Source organism: Canis lupus, chromosome X (assembly GCF_003254725.2).
Source record: "Canis lupus dingo isolate Sandy chromosome X, ASM325472v2, whole genome shotgun sequence".
Classification (NCBI taxonomy): Eukaryota; Metazoa; Chordata; class Mammalia; order Carnivora; family Canidae; genus Canis; species Canis lupus.
Window position 1 is genome coordinate 5,689,293 of NC_064281.1, and position 21,882 is coordinate 5,711,174.

Genomic DNA, 21,882 nt, shown 5'->3' on the forward strand with positions numbered 1-21,882 from the left:
GGTTATATACTCAAGAGCACAAATTTGGGTCATAGACTATTTCGACACTCACTGTGATTAAACACTACATATTTTTATGCTGTTCCCAAATGAGGCTTTCTATGGTATCCTAGGTGTCTATGTTTTGGTGTTATAGAACTGTACTATTTTGATTACTATGGCTTTTGTGTAAGTGTGTACGTGTTAATATCTGCTAAAGCAGTCTTTCCTCTCTAGTATTTTTGTCATATTCTGTCATTTCATGGAAATGTGATCTTCGATACAAATTTTAGATTAGGTTCATCAAGTTTCTAAATAAATCCAACGAAAATATTGAATTTAAAGATTAATTAGGAGAATCGATATTTCTATAATATTAAAATTGTTATTTTAGGAAAGGAATGTCTCTTTGGATATTGTCTTCTGTCTTTATGGGAATTTTATGTCTTCTCCATAAGACACTGTGAATACAGATACTTGACAGATTTTGTTGCTGTTGTGAATGGTATCTTATGCTGGATTATATAGTCAAATTGCTGGTATAGAGACTTCCTTCCACATCTCCTGAGTGTAAATGCATGCATTTACAACTAACACACACCACCTTGCTGAGCTTTGATTATAATAGTCTGTCTACTGATTCTGTTGTTTTGTATATAAATAATTGTTTCATCTGCAGATGATGTAGTATAAGAAGTCCTGTTCCATACCATAAGAAAAGTAAAAGAAATGAGAAGTATATATTGGTACCTGCTCTGTGAGTTTGCAAAAATAACATCTATTGTTTGTTGGTTGTAGAGTTCTATCTAAGTATAATATGTAAGCTTATTAATTGTATCATTCAGATTTTTTACAATGGTGCTTTTTGGCAGCTTGATTGAACCACTTCTTAGAGAAATCTGTTGCAGTTCCAAACTACAATCTATTTCTACTAAATCTATTTCTCCCTGAATACATGTTTACAATGATAGAATATTCTTATAGTAAAGCTCCTTATACAATGTAGATCCTTCTTTGTCCTTTATGATATTCATGTCCTAGAATCTATTTTGTTATATTTTCATCTATTACACCAGTAATCATTGGTTCATAATTGACATACTCTTATTTTCACATTTTCTCTATCTTTTGATTTAAGCATGACTCTTCCAGGCAACAAATGGTCAAATCTTACTTTGTAGTCCAGTCCTATAGCCTCCATTTTTTGAACTGCTGAGTGTAGCATATCTAAATTTTTTATATTGATTTGTTCTTACTATCTTGTGTCAAATCTCCATTTGCTATATTTAATCTTAGTTTTTATTTTCTTTTTCTGCTTTCTGTTGGATTGATAATTTTTTTTTCTCCCCTGGCTGATATAAATGCAACACATTCTATTTTTCTTCTGTTCATGGTCACTCTTTATTAAGATCCATATTTACTATCGAGTTTCTAAACTAATTAATATCTAGATCTTTCCCCTATTTTGACATGTGTTTAAGCAAGTTCTCATATCCCTTGGCTCTCCTCACTGTGTTGTCCACTGTTTGGTACTGTTCAAAATTTTAGTTCTGAGTTAAGATGCCCTTTGCCTTTTTCTTTTCTTAGCTTGGCCTCACTAGACAACAATCAAGTACCTAACATATATTACCACCCTTCTACATTTGTAGAAGCCTTTCCTGGAGTTGAGCCATTCCTCTCAGACTGTTTTCAAAGTGGATTTTTGTCCAGCAAAACTTTTGAAAACCAGAATGCCTGAAAATATTTTCAACACATTCTCACATTTAATTGAAAATTTGGTTAGGTACAGAGTGTTTATGTTGAAAATAAGGATAAAATATTACTCTATGTTAGTCTGCTCAGGCTGCCATACCACAATACTATATAGATTAGGTGCCTTAAACAACACAAATGTATTTTCCTATAGTTTTGGAGGCTAGAAGTCCCACCCACACCAAGGTGACAGCCAATTTGGGTCCTGGTGAGAGCTCTCTTCCTATCTTCACATGGCCTTCCTTTCCTCGGTGAGTACACTCAGAGACAGAGCAAGCTCCCTGTGTCTCTCCCTGTAAGGGTACTAATCCCATCATGAGGGCTCCATTCTCATGACCTGATTACCTTCCCAAATCCCCACTTCCACATATCATCACACTGAAGGTCAGGGCTTCACCATATGAAATTTGGGGGAACACACAAATATTCAGTCTGGGACACTTTTTTTTTTTTTTTTTAAGATTTTACTCATTTATTCTTGAGAGACACAGAGAGAGAAAGGCAGAGACACAGGCAGAGGAAGAAGCAGGCTCCATGCAGGGAGCCCGACGTGGGACTCGATCCCAGGCCTCCAGGATCATACACCAGCCTGAAGGCAGCACTAAACCGCTGACCCACCCAGGCTGCCCATTCTGCAACACTTCTTAGAGTTAGTGGTGATATTGAGATTTATGTTGTTGGTTTGGTTCTTGTTCTCTTTAGAAGTCTACTACTTTCTTCTTGGAACTTTTGGAATTCCCTTTGTTACGTCATTGAAAATTTTTACTCATATATGCCTATGTATATGTTTTCCTTATTTATCATGTTGAAAACTCTCTGAACCATTTCTATGAAGTATCTTTAACCACCACCTTCTTCTTCTTTTTCTTTAAAATGGAGCTTCTCTTCATTATTTTTTTCAAACAACGCTAACTTTCCACTTTTTCTTACACTTTCTGGGTCTTCCATTTGTTGCTAGTTTTATTTCTACTCACCACGTCTTTGGCACTTCTGTTGTAATTCTCTTCTTTTCAGCCTTTCCCAACATGTTATAAAGGAGTCTTGAAAGTTAGCTTGCGGGATCTCTGGGTGGCTCAGTGGTTTAGCCCCTGCCTTCTGCCCAGGGCGTGATCCTGGGGTCCCAGGATCGAGTCCCACGTCAGGCTCCCTGCATAGAGCCTGCTTCTCTCTCTGCCTGTGTCTCTGCCTCTCTCTGTGTAAAAAAAAAAAAAAAAAAAAAAAAAAGGAAGAAGAAGAAACAGCTTGCAGCTCACCCATTGTTTTTCAACCCAATTCAGTCTAATACTGCATCCTCTACTTTAACACTCATGGTTTTCATACTATGTATTTCTACTTGGTTCACTTCTGTAACAATTATTATCTGCTTATATTGGTACACTCTTTAACGATCTCATTGAGTATTTTTATTATGTTTATATTCTTGGGCCATCTCTCTTTGCAATTCTACTGCAGTGGTTTTATGTTTTTCTATTTGCCTTCTTCTTGGAGGCTGTACTCTTTGGATCTCAGTTACTTCAGTCTGTGAGTATACACTATTCTAGGACAGAATTCTCACCTGGAGGCAATGTTGACCCCCAGGACACATTTGGCAATTTTCTGGAGCTATCTTTAGTTGTCACAACTGGGTTAAAAGAGATGCTACTGGCATCTAGTGAGTAGAGGCCAGGGGTGCTGCTCAATATCCAACAATGGACAGGACAGTTCCAAAACCCTTACAACAACGAATGATATGGCCTCAAATGTCACTACTACTAAGGCTGAGAAGCCCTCAGTTAGGAGTCTCAGCTGCTGTGTGTGCTGGAGAGGGCCTGAGTCCCAAGGGTAAAAGACCCTTGCAGTACAGAACCACTGTGGGCCCTTCTTTTCCCTCAGCAATACCAGGCAACCCTCTGGTCAGGGTTTTCTCTAAGGCTCTTATCTGAATTTCATCTCCTGAGGTTGAGGTTCACCACTGCTGGGTATTTAGAAGGGGTATGGGCAGAAGAGGAGATGCCAAAAGAGGGCAGGTCATGGACTCAGGGTCCTGAGATGAAGCCCCTGCATCTGGCGCTTCACTCAGCAGGGAGTCTGCTTCTCCCTCTCATGCTCCCTCTGTTCTCTCTCTCTCAAAACATAAAATCTTTTTTATAAAAAGGAGGGCAGACCAGACCAAAGGAGCCCCCTTTCATCAATTTCTCACCCAATAAGGATGCTGTGCTGCCCTGATATGATCACCTCTCCTAAGAATATCAGTGGCCTGCCTATTGCAATAGTTTTCTTGTAGCAAAGGGGACAGGCAAGGACTGCCTCACCCCAGACATACACACCGAAGCAATATTGGGGAGAAGCAGAGGAGAAATTAATTTTTTCTACCAATTCTCTCACTAGTCTTTTAGAAGCCTGGTTCTAGCTTAGTGAAGCAACCTCCCACCTGTCACCTCAAGAGAGGTGCTAATCTATTTCCAAGATCCTTCAGGGAGCTTTGGTGCTTTTTATAGGGTATAATCTCTTCCCTTCCAGCCTTTCTTTCTGCTTCCATAGCTGTCTATGGTTGCTGTTGAAGTTTCATGGAAAACTCTAACAACTTTAAAAGTATTAATTGTAGGGGCCTTGTAAAGACCAATATATTGAAGTGAATATTTCTATAAATTATATTTTTCTTTGATGGATGATAATATATATATATGTGTGTATATATATATGTATATATATATATATACACACACATACACATACACACACACAAAATAAAACTCGTTGTAAATATGTTTTAATGCTGTTGGATGTATTTTTGAGTTGTTCTTTCCCTCTGTTTTGAACACAAAATGATTTTTCTCTTAACGCTAACAGTTACCATACACATGAATATTTAAATGATAAGAAAACTAAGTGTTTTTCCCCTCTCCAGTTTCAATTGAATACTGTTTAACATCACAGATCCTTCTTTTATCTCAGGGAACAGAATCCCATTCCTAGCCACTAATAACATTAATCAAAGCAGTCTTTTATGACATATAAATAAATTAATTTTCCTTTACACACATAGGACAATATAGATGATCTGTAGAGAATGGATATTTATCACAGTGATATATTCCTGTTATCACACTGCCATTATTTAGCCATTCATTCAGGGAAAGTGAACGGCTTAGGATATTAAGATATGGAGATGGCAGTATAAAGAAAGAAAAAAGTTAATGGAAATTCAGAGATGGCTTTCATGGCCCACTCCCTATTTTTTTTTTAATTTTTTTTTAAATTTATTTATGATAGTCAGAGGGGGGGGGCGGGGCAGAGACACAGGCAGAGGGAGAAGCAGGCTCCATGCACCGGGAGCCCGACGTGGGATTCGATCCCAGGTCCCCAGGATCGCGCCCTGGGCCAAAGGCAGGCGCTAAACCACTGTGCCACCCAGGGATCCCCCTATTTTTTTTATTAGAGCTTACTTACATGACTTATAAGCAGACTTAAAATCCAGACTTAACATTAATAAGAGTTTTTCATGAGAAAGCAGTTTTTCACATTTATGTATGATATACATTGCAAACAATGCATCTCAGAAAAAAAATTAAAAGCTTAAACTCTCTTTTATTTAAGTTTGTATACATTAAAACATGTAAGGGGGAAATATTTTACTTTTTTATATACCTATATGTCTATTTTTCTTTTTTTAAAAGATTTATTTATTCATGAGAGACACACAGAGAGAGGCAGAGACACAGGCAGAGGGAGAAGCAGGCTCCCTGTGGGGAGCCCGATGTGGGACTTGATCCCAGGACCCCGGGGTCACGCCCCGGGGCTGAAGGCAGATGCTCAACCACTGAGCCACCCAGATGTCCCTTATCTTTCTTTAAAAAAAAAAGTATTTTATTTATTCATTTGAGAGAGAGACAGAGACAGAGCATGAACAGGGCAGAGGAGGCAAAAGGAGAGGGACAAGCAGACACCCAGGTCACCAGGGAACTGATGCAGGGCTCTATCCCAGGACCTTGAGATCACCACCCGAGCAGAAGCAGATGCTCAACCAACTGAGCTACCCAGGTGCCCCTATCTATTTATCTTTCTATCACTTATTTTTGTGGTTCGGCACATAATCATTTTCCATAAACTGTCAATTGAGACTAAGTGCTGAAGTACAGCCAATTATTTATAAAACACGAGAATTAATAACTGTGGATGCAAATATTTTTACCAATTCTACTATACCATAAGCACTAATAAGGAGGGGAAAAAACCCAGATTTGATGACAGTAGCATATAGATAATCTCAGAGTAAACTCAAGAGTAACCTAAATATCTGTGAACATTTTATTCAAATACATTTAATGTAGTCTACACAGGATATTTTAGGACAAAAAAAAATAAGAATTCAAAACTTCTGTATACCTGATAACATTCACACTAATCAAGATAAAACAATTGTCTTCCAGTTCACGTTTTCCATTTTGGTCCTTTGTTTTAGACCAAGGGGCCAGCCAACTAGTACCCTCAAGCTCAATTGGGTTGGTCATCACTTTTGTTTTTTTTGTGTGTTTTTGTTTTAAATATTTTATTTATTTATTCATGAGAGACACAGAAAGAGAGAGAGAGGGGCAGAGGCAGAGGAAGAAGCAGGCTCCATGTGGGGAGCTCAGGTCCCCAGGTTCACACCCTGGGCCAAAGGCAGTGCTAAACCGCTGAGCCACCTGGGCTGCCCATGTCATCACTTTTGTAAATAAAGTTTTATTGATACACAAACACATCCACTTGATAATGAATTATCCATGAATGCTTTCTGAGTTGAAGCCATCTGGCCCGCAACAGCTAAAATATTTACTATCTAGCCCTTTAAGGAAAGAGTTTGCTGACTTGTCACAGGCCATGAATACATATTAAAGTTGCTGCCATGTGCTCTCCACTGTTACCTTTCCCAGTGGCAGTTGGAATGTTCTTCCCACCTCACTAAGGCAGTCTTGGCATCTTCCCCATGTTTCCTATATGATAAACCTGGTTGTTAGGTACTCTTTTCTCTTGCTGTGGGCTGACATGAACGGTCTTCCCTGCCACAGGAACTGCTTACAACAACTTCCCAGTGATTTTGCACTTTGATTCTTAACTTATTCCAAAATTATGTGCACAAACATTTCTTTATGCTAAGCTTGGACAACCAGTGATTCATACTTTTGTTGGCAAAATGAGAATCTTGATTAGAATCAATAATATCAAATAGTTGCCATCAATTAAAAATGCTTCCAACAAACCTTTTGTAGCAGAGTTGTATAAATGGATATGACCTTGATTTATTAGGGAATGGATGGATGCATAGTGAAAAGTATTGATTTTTCCATTTTTTTCCCCAGATACTGGTAGCATACAATTGATTTATAGTATCATTAGTGTTGTTATGGTTCTAAGCATTTTTTAATTGCCATTGTTATTTATTCTGTAACTCATGAGTTATTTAGGGGTATATTTTTAAATTCCCAAACACATGGAATTTTATTAACTATCTTTTTATTGTTGATTTCCAATTTACTGCCTTGTGGTCATTCTCAATATACAGGGTACAAATTCTGTATGCATAACATACCTGTTTTTTTTTTTTAAGATTTTATTTATTTATTCATGAGAGACACAGAGAGAGAGAGAAGAAAAGACACAGAGGGAGAAGCAGGCTCCCTGCAAGGAGCCCAATGTGGGACTTGATCCCAAACCCTGGGATCACGACCTGAGCCAAAGGCAGACACTCAACCACTGAGCTATCCAGGCATCCCTAACATACCTGGCTTCTTAATGTTATTGTTAAAACCTTCCATCTACTTTCTAATATTCTGTTATTTTGACCTACCAATTTCTGATAAAAACATCTTAAAATATTAAACTAATAATGAATGTGTCCATTTCTCTTGGTGATTCCAACAGTTTCTTTTTTGGAGTTCAAGGTACATAACTATATCATGTTGTTGTATCTTCTTAGTAGACTTGCCTTTTTGTGTTTATTATATACCACCTTATTTTACTAAAATTCGTGCGTTAAATTCTATCGTGGAATATTGGCATTACTAGCTTTCTCTTTTATTAATATCATTCTTAATTTTGTTTAGCTATGTCATTTATATATAGCTGTACTTTTAGTAGATCAGTTCATTTACACTCATAATAATTACTGATACATTGGGGCTTACTTCCACCATTTTATCTTGTGTTTTTATATTGTCATTGTATCTCTTTCCTTATTTCTTTTTATTTACTTCTTAATTTAACATTTTTTTCCTTTTAATTTCTTCTCTATTCTGGTTATTTATCATGCTTATCATGGTTGTTTACATGGTTACATATACTAAACATTAATTTAAAATAAAATCAGGGGAGGCCTGAGTAGCAGTTGAGTGTCTGCCTTTGGCTCAGGGCGTGATCCCAGGATCCTGGGATGGAGTCCCACATTGGGCTCCCTGCAGGAAGCCTGCTTCTCCCCCTGCCGTGTCTCTGCCTCTCTATGTGTTTCATGAATAAAATCTTTAAAAATAAATAAATAAATAAATAAATAAATAAATAAAATCTGAGGTTAATTAATTCTTATAAAGTCTGAAGTTAACTAGCAATTGTATACTTCATCAAAATATTGCATTCCTGCCTTGCTATTGTTACTAGAGATTTTATTTTCAATATTTAGTGAAAAATGCTATTTTTACATTTAGCATTTAATTAAATTAGTTGCTAATATTTCCATCCACTTCTGTACTCGTTTCTTGATCCCCCTCATCTTTCTTACCTTCACATTTATCTTCTTTTGTTTTTTTAAGTCTTTTTTTATTCATTCATGACAGACACACAGAGAGAGGCAGAGATAGACAGGCAGAGGGAGAAGCAGGCTCCATGCAGGGAGCCCGATGTGGGACTCAATCCCGGGTCCCCAGGATCACACCCTGGGCTGAAGGCGGCACTAAACCGCTGAACCACTGGGGCTGCCCCACATTTATTTTCTTAATGAAGAACATCCTTGAATATTTCTTTAAGTGCTGGTTCTATAGTATATAAACTCCATATGTGAAAAAAAAAATGCCTCTATTTGATGATGCTTCTTGAATATTAAGATAGCAATTGCTTTCCTTCTTACCTCGATTATCATAGATGAGAAGTGCGGTTAGTTGAATTGTCATTTCCTTGCAGGCGATTTGGTTTCTCTGTGGTAGCTTAGGAATTTCTCTTCATTCTCAGTGGTTTGCAACTATTACATGCCATGGAATGGACTTATATTTATCTTTTCAGTTCACAGAGTGCACTTCTGATATGAAGACTGCAATTCTGAATCATTTTGGCTATTATTTCATTCACATTCACTCATGCTCCAGCCATTTATCTTATATGAAACTCCTATTAAATAATATTAAAGGAGGGATCCCTGGGTGGCGCAGCGGTTTGGCGCCTGCCTTTGGCCCAGGGCGCGATCCTGGAGACCCGGGATCGAGTCCCGCGTCGGGCTCCCAGTGCATGGAGCCTGCTTCTCCCTCTGCCTGTGTCTCTGCCTCTCTCTCTCTCTCTCCGTATGACTATCATAGATAAAAAAAATTAAAAAAATAAAAAAAATATATATATATATTAAAGGATCTCAATCTTGGCTCTGAATCTCACAGCTACTCTTCTATATTTTTGTTTCTTTTTAAAAATCTTGTTTCTTACCATTCTATTTGGTCTAATGTTGTAACAATATCTAACTACCAATTTCTCTTTGAATATGTGTAGTAAGAGTCTTATTACTTATGAATAATTGCTAAATTTTTCTGTGGTCTCTTTCTATGCTTATTTCTGAGTACCTCAGTAACTTCCCTGCCCTTTTAAAAAGGACGTTTTTAACTCATTTAGGCATCTTAAATATATTACTTTTAAAACAATCAGAATGCTTTATGGAGCTCTTTTCTTTTCAAGTTAATTAATTTTTTAAATGTTGATTTTATTGACTATATTAGATCCTTAGAAATTGGTTTATTTTCATGTTTTAGAATTTTGGATTGTGGCTCATTTGAAGGGCTGATTTTTATTTTTCTTTTCTCTTTTCCTATCTCTCCTCTCTCTAGGCTTACTCCTTGTGTCTAATCATGGCTGGTTGAACTCTCAAACCCTCTGTGATGCTTAATTTTATATGTCAACTTGGCTGGGCCATGGTGCCCAAATATTTGGCCAAAGATTTTTATGGATGTTCTATGAGAGTGTTTTGGGGTGAGATTCATATTTAAATTGATAAACCATGAATCAAACAGTCTCCATAATGTTGGTGGGCCTCCTCCAATCAGTTGAACACCTTAAGAGAACAAAAAGACTGACTTGACTTGAGCAAGGAGAAATTCTGCCAACAAACGGTTTTAGACCCAAAAGCAGCAGTTTCAGCTCTTCCTTGGATCTCCAACTTGCTGGTCTATCTTCAGATTTTGGATTTGTTAGCCTCCATAATTATGAAGCCAAACTCCTTATAATAAATATCTGTATGTACACATCTTATTAATTAAGTTTCTCTGGAGTATAGACTAATACACACCCCCCAAATCTGTCAAGATGAGATATAATAATGGCATTTCAAGGTTGCTGTTGTGTGACAGGGAAATTCAGCTACAGCAGACCTTGTCCCTGAATGCCTGGATGACTCAGTCTAATCTCTGGTCTTGACACTGCGTATGTGTCCTTAAGCCTTTCTAAACCTGGCTAAAAGTCCTAACCCCAGGCAGTGGCCAGCAGCTCTTTTTCCCCAGCCTCTTAATTGGGGTAGGGGAAGATTCTCACTTAAGATCCTAATATATCAGGGAACCTGGGTGGCTGGCTCAGTGGTTGAGTGTCTGCCTTTGGCTCAGGTCATGATCCTGGGGTCCTGGTATCGAGTACCACATCAGGCTCCCTGCAGGGAGCCTGTTTCTCCTTCTGCCTGTGTCTCTGCCTCTCTCTGTGTGTCTCTCATGAATAAATAAAATCTTTTTTAAAAAAATTCTAACGTCTAAAAGTGAACCTGGATCCATGAACGTTGTGGCAAGAAATTCACAAAATACATTTGCTGACAAGTACCAAGTATGGATACATCTTCTTCTTTCTGGGATAACCAAAGAATGGGAAGATGTGATGACTTCTCTCAAAATATATTTTGGAAAATATCCTTTAAGGAAAAAGAATTTCATCCAGAAGACCCAGAAGAACATCCTGATAATTTTTTGCTATAGAGGAATTTCTATAATTGATGGGAAATGGGCATCAGTAAGTCATGGTTTCTCCAAAATCACTTGTCATACAGGTTGAGAATAAAAGATGGTGTGATGAGCTACAGAGAGATGGTGGGTTGTTTTTTTTTAAGTTTTTATTTATTTATTCACGAGAGACACAGATAGACAGAGGCAGAGACACAGGCAGAGAGAGAAGCAGGCCCCATGCAGGGAGCCTGACGTGGGACTCAATCCCGGGTCTCCAGGGTCATGCCCAGGGCTGAAGGCGGCACTAAACCGCTGAGCCACCAGGGCTGCCCAGAGATGGTGTTTCTTACAGAACACCACTGCACCTACCTCAACATTGTTCTTCTTTTAGATCACAGATTAATTTCTTCTTTGTCTTCCTCAGACCTCACTCTTCACCACATTACCACTGCTATCATCATAGCTTACTTTTTTTCCCACTTGCTCTATCACACCCTGGACTTAACCCTATTGACACATTCCATAGGGTATTATGATACAATTTCTTTATCATCAGTGTCACTTATAACAAAATGGAAATCTTTTAAGGGCTGGAAACTCCTCTGTGTATTGGATATTTGAGTTGGCTGTTCCTAGACCCATGCTTAGCACATCACTCATCCCCCAGTAAATATTTTTTGAATGATTGGGTTCTCTTCATTCCAAACAGGCTTGCTATTCTTGGGCATTTGTGACCTACATACAAAACTATTCCTATGATACTTTATAGATGTACATTATGCTTTACAATAAAATTTGATTGAGACATTCCTTTTTTGGTGCATGTGGAGTCTGCATATCCAGCAAGAGCATTCTCCTAAGTGGGAGCAACTCTACTCAGAGTAGCCTTCATGCTCTGCTATACACTTGATGGAGGTCTAATGTATATGATTCTTCCCCTACCCTTTCCACTTCATCTCACTGGAAATTTGGACAAATGATTATAGAAAAGTAAATTTAAAATACATATGCTTTGTGAAAACTTTTTTCATCTGCCTCAAATCAGAAAGTCAACAAGGCTCAGACAAGAAGTGGTCTGATGTGATTGCAGAGAGGTTTGCACTGATTATAGCATTTGACCTCCTCATCAGCAGCAAAGGCCCATAACACCTTAGCAGGAAACAGAACCTGAAGGGGACAGAATCATCGCTCTTACAGTAAATATATTACAAGGTCATTAGAGAGTCACTGGAAGGAGTTCTGGAAGAAGGCAGCCCCAACTCCTCAGGTCTTCACAAATGAGCCACTGAAAACCTCTTCAAAGCCCAAACCATCACTTGGCGAGGCGTTAGGGAGGAATGAGGTTATGTGCGACACTCCATTCAGAACCAGCATCGGAAAAGATGAATGGGATAAGAAGTGGAGAAATAGAGAATCGACAGCAGGCAAAGATTTCTTCTCCCTCACATTCAATGGTGTGGATATTATTTCATTTTTTCAAATGGGTGAGCAGGAGCGAATAAAGACATTATCATACAGACATCAGAATGTCTCAAGGAAAATATCAGATTCTGAATATAAATTTAAATATTTTTCTCTACTAAATTTGCAATGATTTTTCAGATAATTCACAGGAGTACAGATTTGTGTCACTGTTCATAGAAGCATTCTAAGCTCTAAGTGATAGAAGTAAAGGATGTTTTTCAAATATTTTATTATATATTTTTAATCTAAAGATGCAAAGACTAGTTGAAACAATACTATCAGCAGGAAAGGAAGATTAGGAAGCGGGCTGTAGGACAAGAAAATACTAAATGCCTTAATGCAACATTGATTAGTATTTTCTCTCATTATAATTCTCACTAGCTACCTCTAGGTAGAAATCGTAGATCTTTGTTCTACCAAGTACAAATTGAGTTGTACTTGATTCAGCAAACCTGAGGCAAGTAGGATGGAAGGCCCTGGGAAAAGGGTAAATAGAACTCCTCTTCTTCCACTATTGTGTCTTTGACAACTCCAACCCTTACAATAACCCCCTGATATCAGTGCATTTGGCTAAATTACATAGATGTTGAGGAGTCCCAAATATCAAAGAGATAACATAAAAAGGTCTCCTTCCAAGTTAAATGCATTTGGAACCTCTGCTCAAATGAAGGAGTTCTTCTGGCAGGAAGAAGACACCCTTTGAGCATAGGAGTATCCGGGCTGGTGTTCTGTGCTCATGACAAGACCTAAATGGTAACAAGGAAAAAGCTGGTTCTAGCAAAATCATTGGCCGAGCACAGGGAGCCCCCAACCCTGGGATCAAGGGCTACATCAGTGAGGCTGAGGTGAAAAGCTGCAACTTTGCAGACTACAGCATGGCTGGGAACCTCTTCCCCAAGCACAGAAAGAGCACCATCCACACATGCACATCAGCAGCACAGGTGTCAGAGTAACCCCATGCTGGAGCAGCAGCCCCAAAGCAGCAGATTACTATAGCCCGGGTTCTATATGCCATTTGGAAACACAGCTGAGTTCTATGGCTTTTCCCAGAAGCCTACTTACCATGGGACTTTCTGGTCTGAATATCTGTGCTCATCTGAATATCATAAGTTCCAAGGAATTCAGGCCTCAACCCATTTATTCTCCCTTTTGTGGTATCTAGACACCCTCAACAGAAATAACAGTAAAAACAGATGAGATACAGTTACCGAAAGGCACCTCCTCTCATGAGTAGATGAAATCCTTTCGAATCCACTTAATGTTTGTCTACAAATATTAGCTATGCCACCCTGGTTTAAAATGCTTGAGAAGGCTGAGCTGTGCTAACATAATTAATTTGCTCATTATATACATGTTCATCAGCAGGGGAAAGGTAAATTCCAGGCCAGGCGGGGATGCCATTAAAAATTCCAAATGAGTGGGTTTTACAGCAATGAGCGTTGAACATTTTTAAGTGTTTTTTTTTTTTTCTCTTGCCGTACTTCCAGTGTTATTTAATTCATAGTCAATGGCTATTGCGTGTGCCCATGTAAACAGTAGTAACCTTTTATAATCCCTCAACAAACCTATTACAGCTTTGGCTGAGAATTTACCAACCTGCTGTGAGATTCTGGATGTGGTTACAGGCTGGTAAGTCGTAGAGCCCTGTGATGTAAGGATGTTTTCCCTCCCTTACATTGTGCTGTGAAATTGGGGGTCTCTCCACCTCTGTTTCTCCTTCCATCGCTTTCAACCGCCTCCTAAATGCTTGTTGTGGTCTCTACTACAGAATCTGCACTTTGAGTGTCTGTGTAGAGCTCTGTGCTGCTCCCTGTATCTGGAAGACACAATTTCTGTGTTTGAGAACGTACCCATCCCCTCCCCCCCATCTCTAAGGCTGCCTTCTCCATGCACGCTTCTGTAATAAGACAAACCTCATCACTCTGGACACTTCTTCCTAATGACGTTTATCAGCTTCATCTTGGCTATATACTTGTTATTTGTATCCAAACCTTATTTCTTCAGCTCTGTTTAAGAGCAGGGGATTAGCCTTCTTTGTGATTCTAACCTCATTTCTTCCCTGGGCTGTAACAGGCATTGCATTCTGATTATTGATTTGCCTTGCTAGTGTAAGAGTGCCTCTAGGGAGCATGATCCATTTACCTATAATGGGAGGATTTAAGTTCTTCCCTACATGGAACTTACTCCTCCTCCTGCAGCATCACACGTCAGAAATTACACTGATAGTAATAAATTTTCCATTGATCATCAGTGTCTCCAAATGCCAATTGTCATGGGAAAGATAAGGTGCTGTTATCCATACATTCTGTTTCTGAGATGGTTTTCCTGAGACAAAAGGAGATGTAGAAGAGCTACCCAAGGACTGGATACTTTCTGGGGAAGAGACACCAAAAAAGAAATAGGTCAGCAATGAAGACAGAAGGATCTAAAACTAGGTTAAGGAACTATCATCACGGGGCTGGCTCTGCAGGTGACATAGCACTTTTAGAAGGTAACTGCCCTCAAGAGTTTGAATGTCTCTTCCCGCTCAGCCACAGAGCATGTGCCCTCCTGAAAGCGTGCTAATGTAGGGCACTGGTTATGACACAACCTATCTATAGGCTATGGTGCCCTTACTGTGCTGGACATCTCTGCAAAATACCTGATATTTTTCCATCTTTTCTTTGAACATGAGACCTCCAGTGGTACATTTGATTTCAACTGCTAAATCTGTTCTTTCCATCCAAACTGGATTTCCAGACCCAACGTAACTAGATTGAGAATCCTTCCAACACTAACTCTCCATATGACCATGAGGATAATTAGAAAAGGAAGTAACTGCATGTCTCAGGCATGGGAAAAAACCATGACAACCCAAATTCTACCTTGGGCAGAATTTCTCAAGGAGCCCAGCAGACTTGCTTACAGCAGGAACACATCAAAGAGAAACACATCCTTATGTGCCAGAGAAAAGGCAAGAGCAGGCATGACTGGGTAACAGTGTGCACCCATGGCCAGCAAAATGCACTTATCTGATGGTCTATAAAAACAAGGAATAGATTATCCAAGCTACTGTGGGGTTCCCTGATGAACAGATACAAAGACCACATTCTAAAACTTTCCACTGTGTGTTTCTCCATTCATGAAAGGTGAAGTCTAATAGCTGTAACAAGAGATGGAAACTTCTCAAAGTTCAGTGACTCATTTCATTTTTGGACAATTAAGACACAAGAAATAATTCTATACAGTGTTCTTCACTGCACACAGGCAGAAGCTAACCCATCTGCAACAGTGCATAACAGACTCACCATAAAGTTATTAAACTTTACAGGAAAGCAAAACATCAGTGCAGGTTAAAAACCTTTTGCTATGTGTGAATAGGGTCTCTAACTCTGATGATGTTGAAAGAGCAGGGGCAAAAGCAGGGAGGGTGGCATCCTCAGTGGTCAACAGGGGAGGGCGGGCTGGCAGTGGTCCTCCTTGCAAAACAGGAATCACAGCACCTGGCATTGAGGTTTGGTTCCATCATTAAACTACTCTCTGAGCACAGTGTGATGATTCTGTCTCTTCTCATTTATTAAATGGAAATGATACCACCAGTGATGAGGACGTTGTAGAGAGAAAAATTAAAAGACATAATTATGGAAAAGATCTTTGGAAAGCTAACAAGAAAAATAATACACCATATTCTGCAGCATGTTGCTATGAATTTAGAATTTTTACCTCCATACATAATAGTTGCTTAACTAATATTTGCTATGTCTGATGGTGACTGCTGACTTCCCAGTTGCTGAATGGAATGAATTCTCTACAGTCATCATCCATTGCTACCTCTCTAGCTTTCGTGTGGCTTTTGTTAGTTCTCTGCAAAACCTCTCCCAGCTCAACTTGTACTCTATTGGTTCCTTCCCATTCAAATCCAAACTGCGGCTCCAGGCACCATTTCAGTGGCTTGGGGTCTGCACAGGTCTCTAGAAGTCTTGTCCCTGGGCCATCTCCCAGTCACTCCTATGTTTGTCCCTGCCTCCTGGCTCATCATCTCCAGTGCCACCATTTCCTCTCAACTTCAAAACACTTTTAAACAACTCCTGGGGTGCTTCCTCACCGTGTCCTTAAGGCAGATGGTCATGTGTCCAGCCTCTGCCCTTATAGATCTCTGTTGCAAGAGTCCACACATTCCTGTGTTGTCATTAGCTATGAAGGACCACTGTTGTTCACACTTTCTCTTCATCCCCTGACCTCATCAAACTGATTGGAGGCCACCTAAGTTTGCCTTGGACAAATTTCTCAAATCATTCACCTCAGTCACCTACAAAAAAGATTCGTATCTTTGCAGAATTATTGCCAAAAACCACCTTGTTGATTTTTCCGACCTCCAGACTTTCCTCATTCCAATCTTGTCTCCACACAGCTGCAGACGGATCCTTTTAAAGCTGAAATCTGGTCTTGTCCATTATTTCATGCTCTCCTCTCCCAGAGTGGCTCCACTTTGTCTCCAGAAGCCAAGCACTTTATCATTAGATGCTGGCCATGAAGATGTGACTCATTGAACTCCCATTGTAGGGAACATAGTGGGGTGAGAGCCCCAGCTCCACAATCTATCAGTGTATTTGCACGAAGCCTGCCATGCACTGCTCCCCACCAATGATTCAGCGTGATGGAAATACTGACACAGACCAATTTCTGGGAGATACGGCACTCCTTTTTGCTCCAGGACTCCCTAATGGCTTGGCTGTAACTTCCTAAGAGTTCATAGCAGTCTAGGAGGCTTCTTCCTCCTTTTCTCCCAATATTCTTTCTCCTTCATTTGGGGTAAGATGTTATTGAAGCCAGAATCTTCTCCTTCCCAATTCCTTTCACATGAGCATTTCCTTAATAAGATCTTAGAGAGTCTAACACTGCCTTGATGTCTGCTTCTTGGCAAACCCAGAGTAACACACACTACATACATTTTTTTCAAATGCTTTTTTAAAAAATTTGCAGATTCCCACTAGTACCGTTGATTGCAGTCTTGTGTTCTTATGTTTACTGTCCTTACCATTACCTTCTCTATTGAATCAGTTGTTACTTGTAAATAGAGCATCACTTATTTTTAGTTAATTAGGTGCCTATCCTTTGTAATCATCTATCCTACCAGGTACCATTCTCTATTCCCTGCTATAATTGTGAGTCTTGCCATCCACTATTAAAATGTGAGCTTTTCAAGGGTATGAATAGTCCTACACATAGCCAATACTTAGAGTCTAGTACAAGATATGGTATCAGTGGATGCACATTCTCACATTTAGCTTGTCGGCTAACTATTGCTATACAACAAATTTCCCCAAATTTAGTGGCTTCATACAGCAACTATTGCATTAGGTGTATGATTCTGTAGGTCAGGAGGAATTCAAGCAGTGGTCAGAGGGTATGGCCTGTTTCTGTGCTACAATATTTGGGGTTTCAGCTGGGGTGGCTCAAACAGCTGCAGATGGCATGAGCCACATGTGAGGGGTCTTGGTTCTTTTCTGGGTAGTGTTTATTAGGGCTGTAATGACTCTTTTCCTTGCATATCTAATGCCTGGACTGGGATGGTTGAAATAGCTGGTGGCTAGCCAGCATGACTTTGTCTCTCTCCACAGAGCCTCTCCATATAGCAAACTTAGGCTTCCTCACAGCACAGTAGACTGGGAATAGACAAACTTCCTACAAGAGTGCCTTACAGAGGAAAAGAAACAAGACCTTCAGTAGAGGCTGCAAAGAATCTTCTGACTGAGGCTTAGCAGTCCCAGAATGTCAGTTCTGCTATATTCTATTGATCGAAGCAGGCACAAGTCAGCCCACATTTAAGGGCATGAAGATATGGACTCTTCTTAATGAGAAAACATCATGCATAGAGAGAGAGAAGAATTATTGATGGTGGTCATCTTGACATCAAGCCACCTCAAGATTTCATCTTAATTGACACTTCTTCAGAAAGACTTCCTTCCTTAGATATCCCATCTAAAGTATGCTGTCCCCACTAGCTAGTCTTTCTCACAGTGTTTATTCTCTTCAACACATGTATTAGTCTGGGATTCCTTGTCTATATTTCTATTATTTACTGACTCTGTCTGCTGCAAGACAAGCCCCACGGGGACAATTTCATCACTGTATTCCAGCTCCCAGTGCAGAACATGAAGCACAACAGATACTAGTTATTAACTGTGCAGGCTAGAAAGAGACTATGTTGTATAACAGATCCATATGGAGCAATTTTGCCTCCCAAATTAGCTTCCATATGACAAAGACTATGGCTTTTGGAACCCTTCTTAGTACCAAGGAAAACACAAAGTTTACACAGCTCAATAAATTTTTGTTGAATAGTAATAATAATCTTGGTCTTTAACCAAAAGGTCACTAGAGGCCCATTCTTCAAGTATTTTTAGTGGAAATCATGTTATAATTGCCATAGGGAATGACCACAGGTGCCATGCTAATACACTCCTCATAGATGTTGATGCTGCTTCATGACGAAAGGTACCTTGCCAGTAAGTTCCCTACCATGGTAATTTATCTCAAAGTCTCAGCTAGAAGGTGGGATAGTGAAAAGATGACAGGCAAAGAGCAAAGTAATTGTCCTTGTGCAAATCACTCATCATCGCTGGCCAATTATCTATTCTCTAAAATGTAGCTATTGTACCTACAAAATTATATTAATTGAGATAATACATATAAAGAACTTACTGCCAAGTCTGCAGGAGGTTCAGTATTCAGTTCATGGTATTTTTCTAGTTTCTAATGCCTGTGGTTATAAAGGTGCAATATCTTGGATACTAAAAGTCTACACCTTATGTATTTGACATGCTGTAAGTCTAAGTGAATTGACAGCTTTTATCTTCTATTTTCAAACAGAGAAAATGACAGGACAAGAGAAAGGGCCACACAGTGTTCCAATTTCATTTGAAATAACAGAAATTGAAAATATGCTTCCATCTAGATGTTTTATATTGGCTTGAAAGTGACTCACAATTGGTCCCAACCAATGGCATGACCATATTTGATCAGTACAGTAAGGTCATCAGAGAAAAACCAAGGCTGATATTTGTTTTCTTTTTTCTTTTTTAAGTTTTATTTATTTATTCATGAGAGAGAGAGAGAGAGAGAGAGAATGCGCGTGCGAGACAGAGGCTTAGGCAGAGGGAGAAGCAGGCTCCATGCAGGAAGCCCGATGTGGGACTTGACCCCGGAACTCTGGGATCACGCCTTGGGCCTAAGGCAGGCGCTCAACCGCTGAGCCACCCAGGCATCCCTGATATTTGTTTTCCAAACCACATTGAAAGAACTGGTATTTGTAAGCATGCTAGTGAATTATAAACACTTATTAGAACTCTGTACATCATGGAGACAAAAAATAGAAACTGAAACTTAATGCCAATAAATAATGCTACTTTCATTGACCTTTCAGAAGAATATTTTAAAAGATATTTCAAATGCATGAACAAAAATGTATATATTGCACAAATACTAATGTTACTAAATCTCATGTACTGAAGAAAGTGCCTGGTTTTCAAATCACACAGGTCAGTAGTTTATTCTATCTTTCTTCCACTATTACCCTTTTGACTCATCTACAAAATAAAAAGTTGTACCAAATAAGAGCCAGATGAGGAGAAAATTATAAAATAAAAGTAGCTTTTGCACATAAGATTTTCTTGCCAATTTGTAGATAGCTAGAAGAGAGCTGAAATATGTTTCAAGATCATGTTTGGATTATGTTTATTTATGGTTTCTCTCACCTCTTAGGAGTGATAGTTGCAAATTATGTTGCAAATAAAATGTGTACTGCCGAAAGGTAGAGGCCATCTATTTTTTTAAGGTTTTATTTATTTATTTGGGAGAGACAGAGAAGGAGAGAGAGAGAGAGAGAGAGAGAGAGAGAGAGAGAGAGCATGAGCAGGGAGGAATAGAAGGAGGGGGAGAAGCAGACTCCCTGCTGAGCAGGGAGCCTGATGCGGGACTCAGTCCCATGACCCTAGGGTTATGACCTGAGCCAAAGGCAGAAGCTTAACTGACTAAACCACCCAGGTGCCCCAGTAGAGGCCATTTAAAAGAAAATAACATACATGAAGGAAAGGAAAGAGGGGACACTCTAATTATTTGGGGGAGGAACAGTGTACACAAGGTAAAGACCTTGTAAAGATCTTAAATCTTCCTTTAAACAATCTAAGTGTTTTTTTTGTTTTTTTGTTTTTGTTTTTGTTTTTTTACTATACTGAAACCATACAAAGATCTACTCTTTGGTTTAGGTAATACTACTATAGGCAAGGGGTCAGCAAACATTTCCTGTTAAGAGATAAATGGTAAATATTCTACTCTGCTGTTGTAGCATAAAAGCAGCCATAGGCAACACATAAATGAATGGATGTGGCTATGTTTTAATAAAACTTTATTTATAAAAACAGATGGTAGGCCAAATATGGCCCATTAGTGGTTGTTTGCTAACCTCTGCCATAGAATAGCATAAATCTACACTTCCTAAAATAGAGACAGCTCTAAAAGTGTGAAAAATAAACTAAAATGCACATGTATAGCCTAAAGGAGCTAAGAAAAAGTCAAGACACAATGTAAGTTTAGCATACATTTTTCAGTAGCTGCCAAAGACAGACACCTTCTTGTGCTACTCCTTCATAGTCACCCCTCATTCCTTACCCCTGGCAACCATGGATCTGTTCTCATCACTTATGGTTTGTCTTTTCAGCTATGTCAAATAAATGTAATCATATTATCTGTCATTCTTTGAAACTAGCTTCTTTCTCATGCAAGATTAAGTACTTAAAATTCATCCAAGTTGTTGCATGTATCAATAGTAGGTTTCATTGTATTGCTGAGTAGTAGACAATTATAGCTACCAACTTGTGTGTGTGTCTGAGAAATAAAGGAATTTATTTCAGTGAGATCAAAACTGGGAAGACAGTGGACTAGCATCTCAAACACTGTCTCTCTGAAAGCAACTTTTAAAAATCCATTCACAGGTTAAGGTGTATTTGGGTTGTTTCCTGCTTTTGGCTGTCACAAAGCTGCTATGAACATTTGGGTATAGGTTTTTGTGGAAACATAAGTTTTCATTTTCCTACTGCAGATACCAAGTAATGGTATTACTGTGTTGTATATTAAGTACGTATTTAATTTCATACAAAACTGCCAATCCATTTCCCATCATACAGGTTTTCTAATTGCGTTTATTATTCTTCTATATTAGGAAGTAGCATCCATCCAGTGAAGCTCCCAAATGTACTGGCTGAGTGACCTTGAGGAAGTTCTTGAGGATCTAACCCTTTCCTAGTTAAAAAATGGGGATAGCAATGGTTCTTATTTCATATGTTTCATGTGAGTTAACAAGATGATGCTACTACAGCACTTAGGTCAGTGCCCATACTAGTAGCACTCCATCAGGGCAATTCTACCCCTACAGAAACTTGGCAATGTGTGGAGACATTTCCAGTTGTCACAACTTAATGAAATACCATAAGCATCTGGTGGGTAGAGGCCAAGGCTGATGCTAAACATCCTGCAATGCACAGGACAGCCCCTCAACATTAAGAATTATCCATCCCCAAAT

The 21,882-nt window shown here is 39.1% G+C and overlaps 1 protein-coding gene across 6 annotated transcripts in view; it reads right to left on the reverse strand.

Moving 5' to 3' along the window:
* Positions 1 to 21,882, reverse strand: part of LOC112652600 (uncharacterized) — a 430,970-nt gene that overhangs the window by 104,165 nt on the left and 304,923 nt on the right. For 2 of the 6 annotated variants that reach the window (XR_007409445.1, XR_007409447.1), the window contains exon 11: positions 2,706 to 2,923. The exons of 3 other annotated variants lie outside the window; for them this stretch is intronic. The gene's annotated coding sequence lies outside the window, so the exon portion shown is untranslated. Of the gene's footprint in view, positions 1 to 2,705; positions 2,924 to 14,507; positions 14,697 to 21,882 lie in introns of all 6 variants that reach the window. One more of the 6 variants, XR_007409448.1, reaches the window with a different exon arrangement.